Source organism: Anoplopoma fimbria, unplaced genomic scaffold (assembly GCF_027596085.1).
Source record: "Anoplopoma fimbria isolate UVic2021 breed Golden Eagle Sablefish unplaced genomic scaffold, Afim_UVic_2022 Un_contig_10929_pilon_pilon, whole genome shotgun sequence".
Lineage (NCBI taxonomy): Eukaryota > Metazoa > Chordata > Actinopteri > Perciformes > Anoplopomatidae > Anoplopoma > Anoplopoma fimbria.
In genome coordinates, this window is record NW_026549838.1 from 1 (window position 1) to 12,500 (window position 12,500).

General features: G+C 38.8%; 1 pseudogene; it reads right to left on the reverse strand.

The window, feature by feature from the left end:
• Positions 1-2,294: 2,294 nt before the first annotated feature.
• On the reverse strand, positions 2,295-5,741 carry LOC129114905 (INO80 complex subunit C-like; annotated as a pseudogene).
• Positions 5,742-12,500: the final 6,759 nt, after the last annotated feature.

The window sequence follows — 12,500 nt, forward strand, 5'->3', positions numbered from 1 at the left end:
TAGTTTACAGAGTGCACCTCCCAAGTTTTGGAGAAACTCGCCTGCAGAAGTTCAGCAAAGTATGCATTGGAAAACAAAATATCCGCAGGACTATGACGTGTTGATTTCAGCTAAGTCTGTGTGTGCATTTTCTGAAAATAAAAACATCCTGTGAAATGCAGCAGGTGCGAAATTCTCCTTCAAAGGAAGATTTCATACACGGCACAATCAATTTCATTGCTTATGTCCTTTTCTGTTTCCACACTAAAATTTGTATAGATTCATAATAGGCCTTTTTAAATCAGTGTGCTCATGTTTCTACTATAGTTTATTATGGACACAATATATCACTTTTGGAACTAATTTTGTCAGCTAAACTGTAACAGTAGTATTTATAATTTGTATTAATTCTATTTTCATACCACTTGATTTCTGACAGCCTTTTACTAGCTGTAATAATCACTTACCTGCTGATGCATGGAAAGTACAAAGTACAAATGGATAAATGTCAGACTTTGCTCGCAGAATTTGGCTGCTGCATAATGAGTGAATGTGCTCACATACTGCATGGTAATCTGTATTTCCAGTTACTTTGTACTTTTTTGAATGGACAAACAGAAAAGATACCCCAGAAATGTAAAGGCACACACACACACACACACTAGCAGGTTGTGTGCTTGGGTAGCAGAAAGCCCTGGCATTGTTCATTAATCACTATGTTGAGGTTTTGATGCCACAGCAGGAATGGAAATGCTGGTCTGACTCTCATAGATATACTATACTGCCTTCATCAGCTTCAACAAAGTCCAGAGCAGTGAGAAGTAACTTTCAGGCATGAGTAAAGAGAGAAATCAGTAGAAATACTAATGTGTTTGTATATCTAGAACATGGCATCCAGTGCAACAGGGTCACTCACTTATGTGTTTTTAATAGCTGTTGGGCAATAATGGGATCTTATGGCAACCTATTATTCGTTATTGGTATTCATACAGCTGATTTATTGCAAACAAAGACTACTGGGTGATGCTTTATTTATTGTGTAAATAAAGCATTAAGAATTGCAAAAAGTTATAATTTAGTTCGGAAACATTCTCCTCAACAAGTAAGGACTCATAGCAAAGTGGCTACAGATGTTGCAGGTTTAATTTTTACTTAATTTTTTCTAATTTTCAAAAGCCCCAGATCTCAATTACTCTACTTTTATTTGTATTTGTTTCATCATAGGGGTCATGAGGTCATACATGAGATATACATGGGTACTCATTCATCATGTTTGTGAAAAATAGCGTAAAACATACCATGGAAATGATCTTGGATGCCTGTCATGTGTGATTAATGACACATCCTCACTCTACAAGTCTGAGGCAACCATACATCAAATGCAGCTGTGAAATTAGACCATGTGGAACCAATTCCACATTTGCATATGACGCATGTGAAATCAGGCCTGTTGATGGCTCTCTGCTTATTAAAAGGCAGACTTGGCCCAGCTAGATTTGCTGAGCTTACATACATGCAGGCTATTAAATTAAACAGAAGATCCAAGAAACAGTTAAGCACAGCAGCAGGTGTTGATGTTTCAGGTAAAGGCACAGAGGAGTGTTTTATAACAATGTCCAACAATTGTAATTAAAGGTTTTCATATAAAAACATTTGAGATGAAACTAATTTCAGCCACCGATTTTGTCTCCATTTTCATCTGAGATAATGTGTATTCATGCAAAGACGCATACAGGAAAGCACAAAAAGAGAAATTGAAATCAACTTCAACATACAATTCAAATTAGCTTTAATGAGCTTCATATAAAAATCATAAATCTAAAATGGACAAACTCCTTCAAAAGGCTATGTAACATTTTTGGTCTACTTCTCTTTAACCTAACAGGACAGGTTTTTCAGCACTGGAGACAGACACTCCACCACAAGGGGCGTACTGCGTCTTTGTCACTATGTGTAAATGAGAAACAACTGGATGTTCACCTGGGATTTAGCAGAAGCAAATCCACACTCAGCTCTCAAACTTCCACTAACCACAGTTCATAGGAGCACATAATGGGAAAAATATAATCTAGAATACTACGAAATGTGTTTTTTTTAAAATATGCAACATAAAACTATTAGTGACTTTTGAAGGAATTTATTAACACTTTCTGTCCCCTTTTGGAATAAAACATGTTTCGTCCAGTTCATCGGACATTCTCAGATAGAGTGACAATAAAACAATGAGCTATTGACAACATCAAGGTTTCGTCACAATAAGAATAAGGAAATAACTCAAAAGTTTGTTTTGTTTTACAAATGTAAAAAACCTCATGTTTCACATTTGTCCCATTGATTTTGTCACACAGCAACAATAATGACTCAGGCTTTGTCCACGCGACCACATGCAGCCTGTGCTCTCGGTCTCCTGGCTGGTCCAACAGCTTCCTACACTGACATGATTTCAGTTCTGGTTTCAACCTGTTTCAGGTTTCAAGCCTTGCTCAGCTGTCAGGGTACGATGCATGTTGCCTTTCGGAGGGCAAGGTAGCCAGTAACAACATCTGTGGGGAGGAGGCGTATGTAGGAGAACTCCTCGGAGGATGTGAAGCGTAGCTTCGTCTGTGGGTCCGTGTAATTTGCCTGAGGAAAGACAAGAAAGGGTGTTCAGTGTAATCTTTATCCGAGACTTAAAAGTAATTTTGTTTATTGTACAATAAGGATTTCAGTGAAGTGATAACTCACAGGGAGTCCAGAGATGTCTGAGTATTTCTTAGTTGGCTTCAAGGAGGAGGGGCGTCAATGCTGTAGTCTGTGAACACAGCGAGGATTTAAAATGAACTACTGATTAGACATTTGTAGAATAAGGTCACTGAGATAGTAAAATGTACTCTTGCTTTAAAATAGTAAAAAATGTGATTGGGCATTGAGTTTAGAATACAGAAATATAGCCTATTTGTTAGAGACATAGAAGAAAAATAAAAACTCACAGTTGGGATCATTGAGCTTCCAGGGTAAAGTCCGCTCCAAAGCCAGGATCTGTTTGAGATTCTTCCAGGTCCTGTTCTTTTTACCTGCTGCTGCTCCACCGATCCCAGAATGCTACAGATATATTCAGAGAGGGGGAAAAAAGGGGGGGGGGGGGAGAAATTGAGGGAAAAGCTACAGAAGCAGATAAACTTAAAACCCAACTGGACGCAGACATTCACCATAAATGCGGGGTCTTTGAATGGGGAGGCTTTGCTGTGGACTCTGTGATGGCCGTAGGATTGCAGTCGACTGTTGCCACTGGCTTCACCTCATCCACCGACTCCACTGCTGTTATCTGATGAAACAGATAAAAAAAGACAACATCAGACAAACTGTAGTCACATTTGATGTTAAGATATTTGTTTTACAGGTGTTGTGAATGTTAACAAATTCTACAGGTGGCTTAATACACTGTAACATGAACCTCAGAGATACTATTTAATGTCAGTGTCCAGACATGCAGCTGTAATGAGACTGATACTTGTACTACACAGAATATTTGTAAATAACAAGATAGTTTGATATAGTTTATTAGTGTTTTTTGGCTACCTTTAGTTTTGAATCTCTGTGTACAGTACCAGTCAAAAGTTTGGACACACCTTCTAATTCAACTACTTTGAAGAATCTAAAATATCAAACATATTCTGGTTTGTTGAGCATTTGTTTGTTTACCACATAATTCCACATGTGTTCCTTCATAGTTTGGATGTATTCAACATTAATCTACAATGTAGAAAAAAATAAAAATAAAGAAAAAACATTGAATGAGAAGGTGTGTCCAAACTTTTGACTGGTACTGTATATGTTATCCTCAATAACGTTATTCTGAGTAATCTTCAGTAATGACAGAAACAGTGTAACTATATCATTCCTGTTCCTTACCTGTGCCGGTGTGGTTGGTACAGTTGTCAGCTGGCCCTTCTTCTTCTTGCTGCTGGGTTAGGGTTAGGTGACAGACACCGCCGGTCACCGGGACGTTTCTTCCCCCGGAGAGCAGCGGAGCTGGCGGCTGCCGGAGGAGCTCTGCCGGTTATGGGGACATGAGACGCCATCTGTGGTGAGCGAAGTGGTGGTAATGTACGCTTTGAATGGGTTAGGGTTCTCTCTGTGTATCTCTCCACACTTAGCATCAGCAGCCCGGGTTAGGGTTAGGGTTCTCTCTATGTATCTCTCCACACTTAGCATCAGCAGCCCGGGTTAGGGTTAGGGTTCTCTCTGTGTATCTCTCCACACTGGGTTAGGGTTATCTCCACACTGTGTATCTCTCCACACTTAGCATTAGAAAGCCCGGGTTAGGGTTAGGGTTCTCTCTATGTATCTCTCCACACTTAGCATTAGAAAGCCCGGGTTAGGGTTAGGGTTAGGGTTCTCTCTATGTATCTCTCCACACTGGGTTAAGGTTTCTCTGTGTATCTCTCCACACTTAGCATCAGCAGCCCGGGTTAGGGTTAGGGTTCTCTCTATGGGTTCCACAGGGTTAGGGTTCTCTCTATGTATCTCTCCACACTGGGTTAGGGTTCTCTCTATGTATCTCTCCACATGTTAGGGTTCTCTCTCTCCACACTTAGCATCAGCAGCCCGACGTCCGCATTGTAAACATCGCTTCAACCGGATATGGAATTGTATCACTTCCGCTAAATTCAGAAATCGCGAGAATAACCTTTTAATTATTATTTATAAATATAACTATTTATTAATTGAGAATGTGTCCCTACAAAAAAGTACAAATAAGTATTAGAGTATGAAGTTAAATGTGAATGCAGTGAAACAAAAAGTGAATTTAAATTGAAATAGTTTTATTTGTTGTTGTTGAGATACTACATATGTATATTACCATATATTCTGAAAATATAATACAATCAAAATAAAGGATTATTCAAAAGGAAGCCTCAGCAATAACAAGGCCAAAAACATGTCAAATAAAAAAATTAATTTGAATTTGAAAAGTCTAAATAAAAGTATTTGTTCGTTTAACTGAGCGGATGGAGATGGAGAACAGTCCTCTTCTTCTAAGTCAGCCTCATTTTCACCAAGAAGCCAAATCACTGACTTCACCTTCAAAATTTGTATTCCGCAAAGCAGTCACTGTTTTTATTTGTCCTTGTGAAGTAATTGTTTGTTATCCTTGTATTGTCACTCAAACAAAAATGCTGCAACTGTTGCAATTGTTGTCACCTCAAATAGAACAGCGTCTTTTCCAAAAAGAAATGTTGATATGTTTATAAAAGTTTGATATGTCTAGGGTATTTCCTTTTTATGCAAATTTCTGCACTGCGGGACTAATACAGGATTATCATATCTTATCTCTATTAAAAGTTTTGGATCATGTGGATTCAACAAGTTTATTTTCAATAAAGTTGAGCATTTTCCACATATATGTCTTGTGGTTTGATGTGTCTACCACTAAACTTTTTAATGAAAACCATGAGCTATAAAATCAGGAAATCAGAGCGCATTCATTATTTACAATAACTGACTTGACTTGTCTATAAATTTATATTCTATTTTATGTCACCTGAACCTAGCATTGTTTATGTTGTTTGTTATTCAATAAGTAAATGTTAAATTATTTGCTAGAGTTGTTACATGATCAATAATGGGCTATTGTAAGATGAATAATTATATTTTATGAATGTTTTAAATAATCTAAATGATTTAAAAAAAGATGACAAAACAACAAGATTTTTTTTTTTTTAAACTGTGCATATTTACTTGTCTCTGCTCTCAGATTAAGGTATTCCTTCTGCTCCTTCATTTCCTGCCAGCTTTCCATGGACCCTGAAGTTGTACAGACAGGTGTAGTCAGGATGTCCCCAGTTGCTCTCAACTTGCAGCCTCACGTAGCTGAAGACCCCTTCTTTATGATTCTGAGAGTTGTTAGAAATGAACAGAGAGAGTAAAAAAAAACAAGAGGATGGAAAATAAGACAGATGAACTGTTCCACTCTTTAGCATGATGTAATGCTCACAGGAATTTTGAAAGTCTGTACTGAGTCCCCCTCCTGATCATAAAGAAAGGTTCCTAGTTTGGTTCCTTGGTCGCCTGAAGTTTTCATGCCCTGCAAGAGAGAAAGATATAGATATAGTTTAACACCTTGCTGTTCTCTGTGAATGTGACACTGAAATAAACAGGATGTCTGCAGTGTAACAATGATTTAAAATGTGTGACTTACAAAGACAGAAAACTCTTTTGGGGCGCTGGGAATGGTGCCAGTTGGGGACAAGTTCTTTGAAATGTGACCCAGTGTCACGTGGCTGATGGTGACCTGGTAGGACAGGCTGATGAATAAGTGTCCACGGCCACCTGCAAAGGGCCAGCAGCGTCCTACAACCAGGGGAGAGCTTCCTGAGGATAGAAAGAGTATAAAAAAAGAGTTATGATGGTATGTTGCGTATCGAAATAGGCAAAATGGTTGGCAAACAATCCCAACCATAAAAGCATACAGCTTTAACACATACTGCCATGCTTTTAGTGTTAGCGGTTCCTACCTGAATCACAGTTTTTGGGTTGACAGTTAGCTTCCGGATCGGTATCCCGTAGAAAGAGCAGCCTTGTGTCTGGTACGTTGTTGAGGACAGATGAGATGAAATGCAGGCTCCTACACACAAAAATAAAGTGAGAAAGCGCTTTCAAAACTGAAAAACACATGTGAGAGTTACAGATGAGAATGATCAGGGTGATTTAGATTTCTCACCCATTGAATTCAGAGCGAAGTTGGGCAAATAGTCAGCCGCCGGTTGCAGGTTGTTGATCTTATTTTTCAACCTCAGCACCTCGTCCTGCAGCGCTCTCATTTGCTCTGCCATCTCCTCACATGCTGTGTTCAAGACCTGCAAGTGACAGGAGATTAATTTAATGGTACATGTAGACAACAATGTGTGTGTCACATGTAAGTGAGAGCATCTTTGGCTAGTGAATGTGTTCATAGGTAAAATAGAAATAATAAAAAGAAGTAAAAGAAGTAAAAAAGAAAGCCAAGCTGCTTTAATGAGTCATACCGTATTCGTGTTGTTAGGTGAGATTGATGAGTCCAGAAAGTTGCTGCTCAGAGTAGGAATCAAGTATGCAAATCCTAATGGATGAAGAGAAACAAAGCATAGGAGAAACAGGTCAGGGACGTTTTAAATCAAAAGACAGGCACTCTGTAAAACTAACAAGCTGATGAACTAGATATGATTTATTGTGGAAGGAGAGATTGCTTACCAGAACACAGAAGGAGTGTGAAGAAGAGGAAGCCAGTGGTCTTTATGTTGAAAATGGTGGCGCCTCTGCTGTCTCTGTTTCTCTTACTGTCGCTACTTTGGTTGCTGTTACTGTAGCCGATTCTGATGCTGTTTTTGTTGCTGTTGCTGTCACTGTTTCTGCAGCTGCCGTAGTTTTCGTTGCTGTTGCTGTTGCTGTTTCTGACGCTGTTTTTGTTCCTGTTGCTGTTGCTGATTCTGTTGCTGTTGCTGATTCTGCTACTGTTGCATGTTGTGCTGCTGTTGATGCTGCTGTTGCTGATTAAGCTGCTGTTGCTGTTTCTGTGTCTGTTGCCGGTGCTCTCTCTTCTACTGCTCTGAGAAGGGTTCCTACGTCTTTTGAAAATCCTGGATGTAATGAAAATGACAAAAGAATGAAAGCTTTCAGTATGCATAATGAAGAAAGTGTGACTGTGTTAAACACATCTATACAATGTGTAGGCAACATACTGTCAACAAGCCTGACTGCGGCACAAACACAAACATCAGCTTACCTGTACAGGGTCTCCTTGTATGAAATAGTTGGATCTCCATCGCTGTTGTAGTATCCTGCGGTGTCCAATCGAGAGCTTCTTCGTGACATGACTAGACCAAACAAGAGAACAGAGCAGGGTATTAATTACTCACTGAAATAAGTTATGTCATACTTTAGACTGTTACTTTTATAATAATAAGACTTCTACTATTAGCAGGATCTTAGTGCATGTCTATAATGTTGTGTTGTTGAACGGCAGACTCACAGGGGACAAAAAACAGACGGTGTCAGAGATGTGTCGATTCAACTACTGTCATTTTTGTGATTATAATTTGAGGTGGAAATATAGACTGATGTATATTTTCAACATGGTCCTATAAACTACTTGCTCTTTAATATTTCAGAGATTGTATTTTCCATTTCTTTGTAAAAACCTGATGAAAATCGTATTTCTTTTGGTTCCTATTAAATAGTATGGCATCAGATTTGAAAATGGTCTTTATCCTCCTTTCTTAATTAGTATAAATTCAATCATTGCTACATTGCAGCCTAAGAGTTGTAACCCAGGTAAATATATGATTAAAGGAACTTTCTACCTGTGCAAGACCTTATGCGCAATATTGTTTTGGGACTGGATTTTTGTAAAACTAGAAACTATATATATATATATAGTAAATGTTCCATGCCTGGATTTCATTTCTTGAAGGATATTTCTAACGTTTTGTCAAACCCCTTGAACATACATTGGACAATATTATGCTAATATTATTAGAAACATCTCTCACATAGTCTGAATACACATTTCCCAAAGATATGATTCATTTATGGCATACATTTCTATCTTCTACATATGTGTAATAGTAACAATGATTTAGCTTCTACCATCAGTCTTGAGCTGTGTTCACTCAGAGATCAGGTAATGAAATGCATCTCCAAAGAAATCAACAAGTGTAAGGGCTTGACTGTTGCGTCGACATATTCTATGACGTCATAATGAACCGTAGAACGACACTGCCGAACGTCGAACACACGAGCACGCGCACACGCCAACACACGCACAGAACACTCAAACACGCACGCACCTTGCCGAACTCCATAAATTTGATTTCCGGGGAACCAGGCAAATTATAAGAGCTTGACATAAATCATAGAAATACGTTAAAACTCCTCATAAAAACACAATGAATAAGACAATAAAGTTTTTTTTTTTCTTCTTAAAAATAGGGAAACAAGAATTTGAACCAATATTAATGTTGATATTACAGTAACCAGGAGGCCCAAGTTGAATCACTCCTGTCAGTGGAGTGCTGCTGCCACCATGTGTTTTATGGGAGGCTCTGCATGCAGAAAGCTGTAGGCAAAATGTGCAAACAGACTATTATTGATCACGTAATGGGCAAACACTTTTTATGCTTGGCAATGGACCCAAATGATGAAGCTGCTAACCTTCCTGTAAAGGGTCACAGTGTTATGTGATGCTCAGTGACCTGAATATGACTAGTTTTAATGAAAAATCTTTTTTTTGCCGATAATCCCTTACTGCAAGCACAAACTTTTACCCCTCTTCACATGCACACAAGCAGTTTTAACCAAAGAGTGATTTTTTTTTCTACTTTTAACTTTTAACAAGTGAAAGAGGCCTGAATCAGTCAAAGTACTATCCAGTACTTCATAAAAAAGTAGAAGAAAGGATTACAGAAATGCCAGGAAAAAATGGGATCTGAAATTGAGTAACAAAACATTGTTTTTCTTCTTTCCTGTCCCAACAAACATTTGTGACACCTTACATTGCTCATGACCTCCAGGTTGGGAAGCACTGTTGTAGAACACTGTTTGGTTTATATGTAAGTATGGCCAAATAGTTATGAAAGTCCTGTTTGAATATAGCTATAAAAGAGGGAAAAAAATACCCTTCCTTTGACCTGACTTGTGAAAGAGTGGAAGTGAGTAAAACTTTTCCTTCCAGGGGTCTATGAAGCAGTTCAGGTAAGACTTAACAAGCTTACCTGTCAGCATTACTCTTCAGGCTGAGGTGGCCTCTGGTAATCTTCTTGATTAGAGCAGGATGCTATGCCACACGGTGCGCCCTGAGCTGCTGTGTAGACCTTGATGAACTGAGCGATGCTGGTGTAATGTGGTTTGTGTAAAATAGACACACACGGAGAAGCCAAACCGCTTCTTTCCCTGTCCTTGTCCTGTCTTATAGGGAATAGAGGCCCACACTCGCAGGGGAAATGTTGATTCAGAGGAAGGTCTCTCCAAATGTCTCATTCATTTTTCAGCGCCGGCACAGTGCTGCTACCAGCTACATGAATAAAGTATATCTAGAGACTGCTCGTGCTCAATTGCAAACAGATATGAATGTCTTATGGGTGAAGTTAAACTATGAGCTGTACCTGAGGGGCATTGGACCCGCACGCCCCATACCTTATGAATACATCACTTACTGTATCTGGCAGACAGCAGGCTGGAGCAGCTTGCTGGAACCAACAACATCAAAGTCAAAGATTTTGCAGCAGCTGTGCTCGAGTTTACAGTCTAAACCCACCTGGGTGCCACAAAGAGCTTCTCTGTCAAACAAGGGACACTGTTTTGTATTGCTCTCAGCTGTCTGCAATGCTCTCTAAACCATCCTGTTGCTATAAATTGCCATAGCAAAAGCATTTTCACAATGAAGTTGATTTTCAAGTTGACACGCACACAAATACATGTATGCATACATGCTGCTAGGGATGTAATTTAAAATGGGATTATGTAAGCGGGATGGTGGAGTTTTCTGCTCTAGTGACTCTGGGTGGTACGCAAGCCAAACATATGCAGCCACAGCCGCAAGCACAACTTATTGATCTGTGTCAGCAGGCCATTGACTGGTGCTGGATATGTGTCAATGTTTGTAATGGGGATGGATAGCTCTCACGTGTGTGCATGCATGCATGTGTGTGAGGCAGATCCTAGTTTGAGGACATTTTTATAGAAAGGGTACATGGGTCTGTGAGTAGCAAATTAGAGATTTACATGAGAAAAAGTGTGCTTTCAACTTTTCTTGTTGTACTATTCTCTATTAGTAAGCATGAAAAGAGTCCACCGAAGACTGCAAACTGTATCATTTTACAACAAAAACAGTTATCAATAGTATGATAGCTGGGAAAGCCAGATTTTTTTTATTTAGCCTGCTATACAAAGGGTGTAAACAATATTTATTTCTAATGAATAACAGAAATCAAACTTTTTTTTTTTTTAAATTAAAGCATTCCTAAATTTAAAGTGGAATTGCTGCATCACACAAGTAGCTGAGAGTAGTGTTTCTCTTTCAAATGAAAGATACAATTACAGACAACAACAAAAAACAGGTTTTGAAAACCTTTTGCAGATGTAAAATTACTAATACAAGATGGCAAGCTTGTCAAATAGGCTGTATGTATCACATATGTAATCATTGAATGTGCTGACTCTCACTTCCTGAATATATTCTGCATGACCTGACCTAGAAGTGCAGCTGTATTGCAATTCACATCTCATCAAGTCGAGACAGAGTGTTTTCTGTCTGCGAGGGTAGAACTTTGAGTCATAAAAATGAGACACTAGTCCTCTCTGACTTCATTATGTGCAACAGGAGTTTGGCAGCAATGCTGACACAAACCAATTTGCATGTGTAACTCTGAAAAAGTGGACTGACACTACATCTTGCGCATCATATGCTGGCCGCCGTGAATCTTTCACAGAATTACACCCGGGAATGAATTGCCAATCAGGAAGAGAATTGACCATCTTTGGGAATGAGCGGTCAATAAATTGGTATCAACGGAAGAAAATGAACTCACTGACTCAGGCAGCTAATATTGCCTGGCAACCGTCTGAGTACTCCCAAGTGCTTCTCTTATTCTGTAATAAATTGTGACGAAAAAAGGTTATGACTGCAGTCAAGACACTTAAACACTCCCCTGATGGAACAGGTAATAGTGAGCAATACATATGACATCCTACTGTATTTATAGTGTCTTCTAACTGAGAGAATCCCATTTGCCATAAACAGTTCCCCACTTCCTTGTGGTGAAAAGAGGAGACAATTTTCTTTTTCTCTACATTTCCAGTACAATTAAATCCTCAGTATATAGAAATATAGGTCAAACTTATCTTCACTTGATGTCTTATTGGATTGATGGTATGTTTGCAAGTAGTGGCTGATAAAAACAGGGTTAAGTTATGGTCCTCTGTCAACCTGACCCATTAGAGCTTCCCACCAGTCCCAGTAGTGATTTGTGGTTTATGTGTACATATTCCAACACATAGATATATTTTGTATAGGCCTAACCTGGAACAAAAAGGCTTATAGAAACATGCTTTTGTCTTTTTGTTGGACAGAAAAGCCTTCTGTTAACAGTCCCAAAACATTTTTTAATCAGTGTTGAAGTTTCCCGATTAATGCAGATAAGAAAAGTCCTTGCATTGCCAAGATTGGATCATCTAAAGAAAAGGAACATGATGCACCTTTGATTAATTCAGACTGATATATTCAGGATATAAGATGGATGGATCGCTTGAATTTGTAAAACATGGCAGTGTTTTTTGAATACAGGAGCCACTTTTTGCACCCTTTGTATTTGCAGGCTGACATATACACCTTTACTTCTACAAAACTGTAGTTGAAACAAGAAAGGTCAGTGAAAGTTTCAGGTGTTTTTTTTGTTCGTTTAAAGCAGCGGTCGGGAACCTATGGCTCGCGAGCCATATATGGCTCTTCCGGTGACGGCATATGGCTCTCAGACAATTGTGAGTTGAAAAAAAAAAATCAGTTT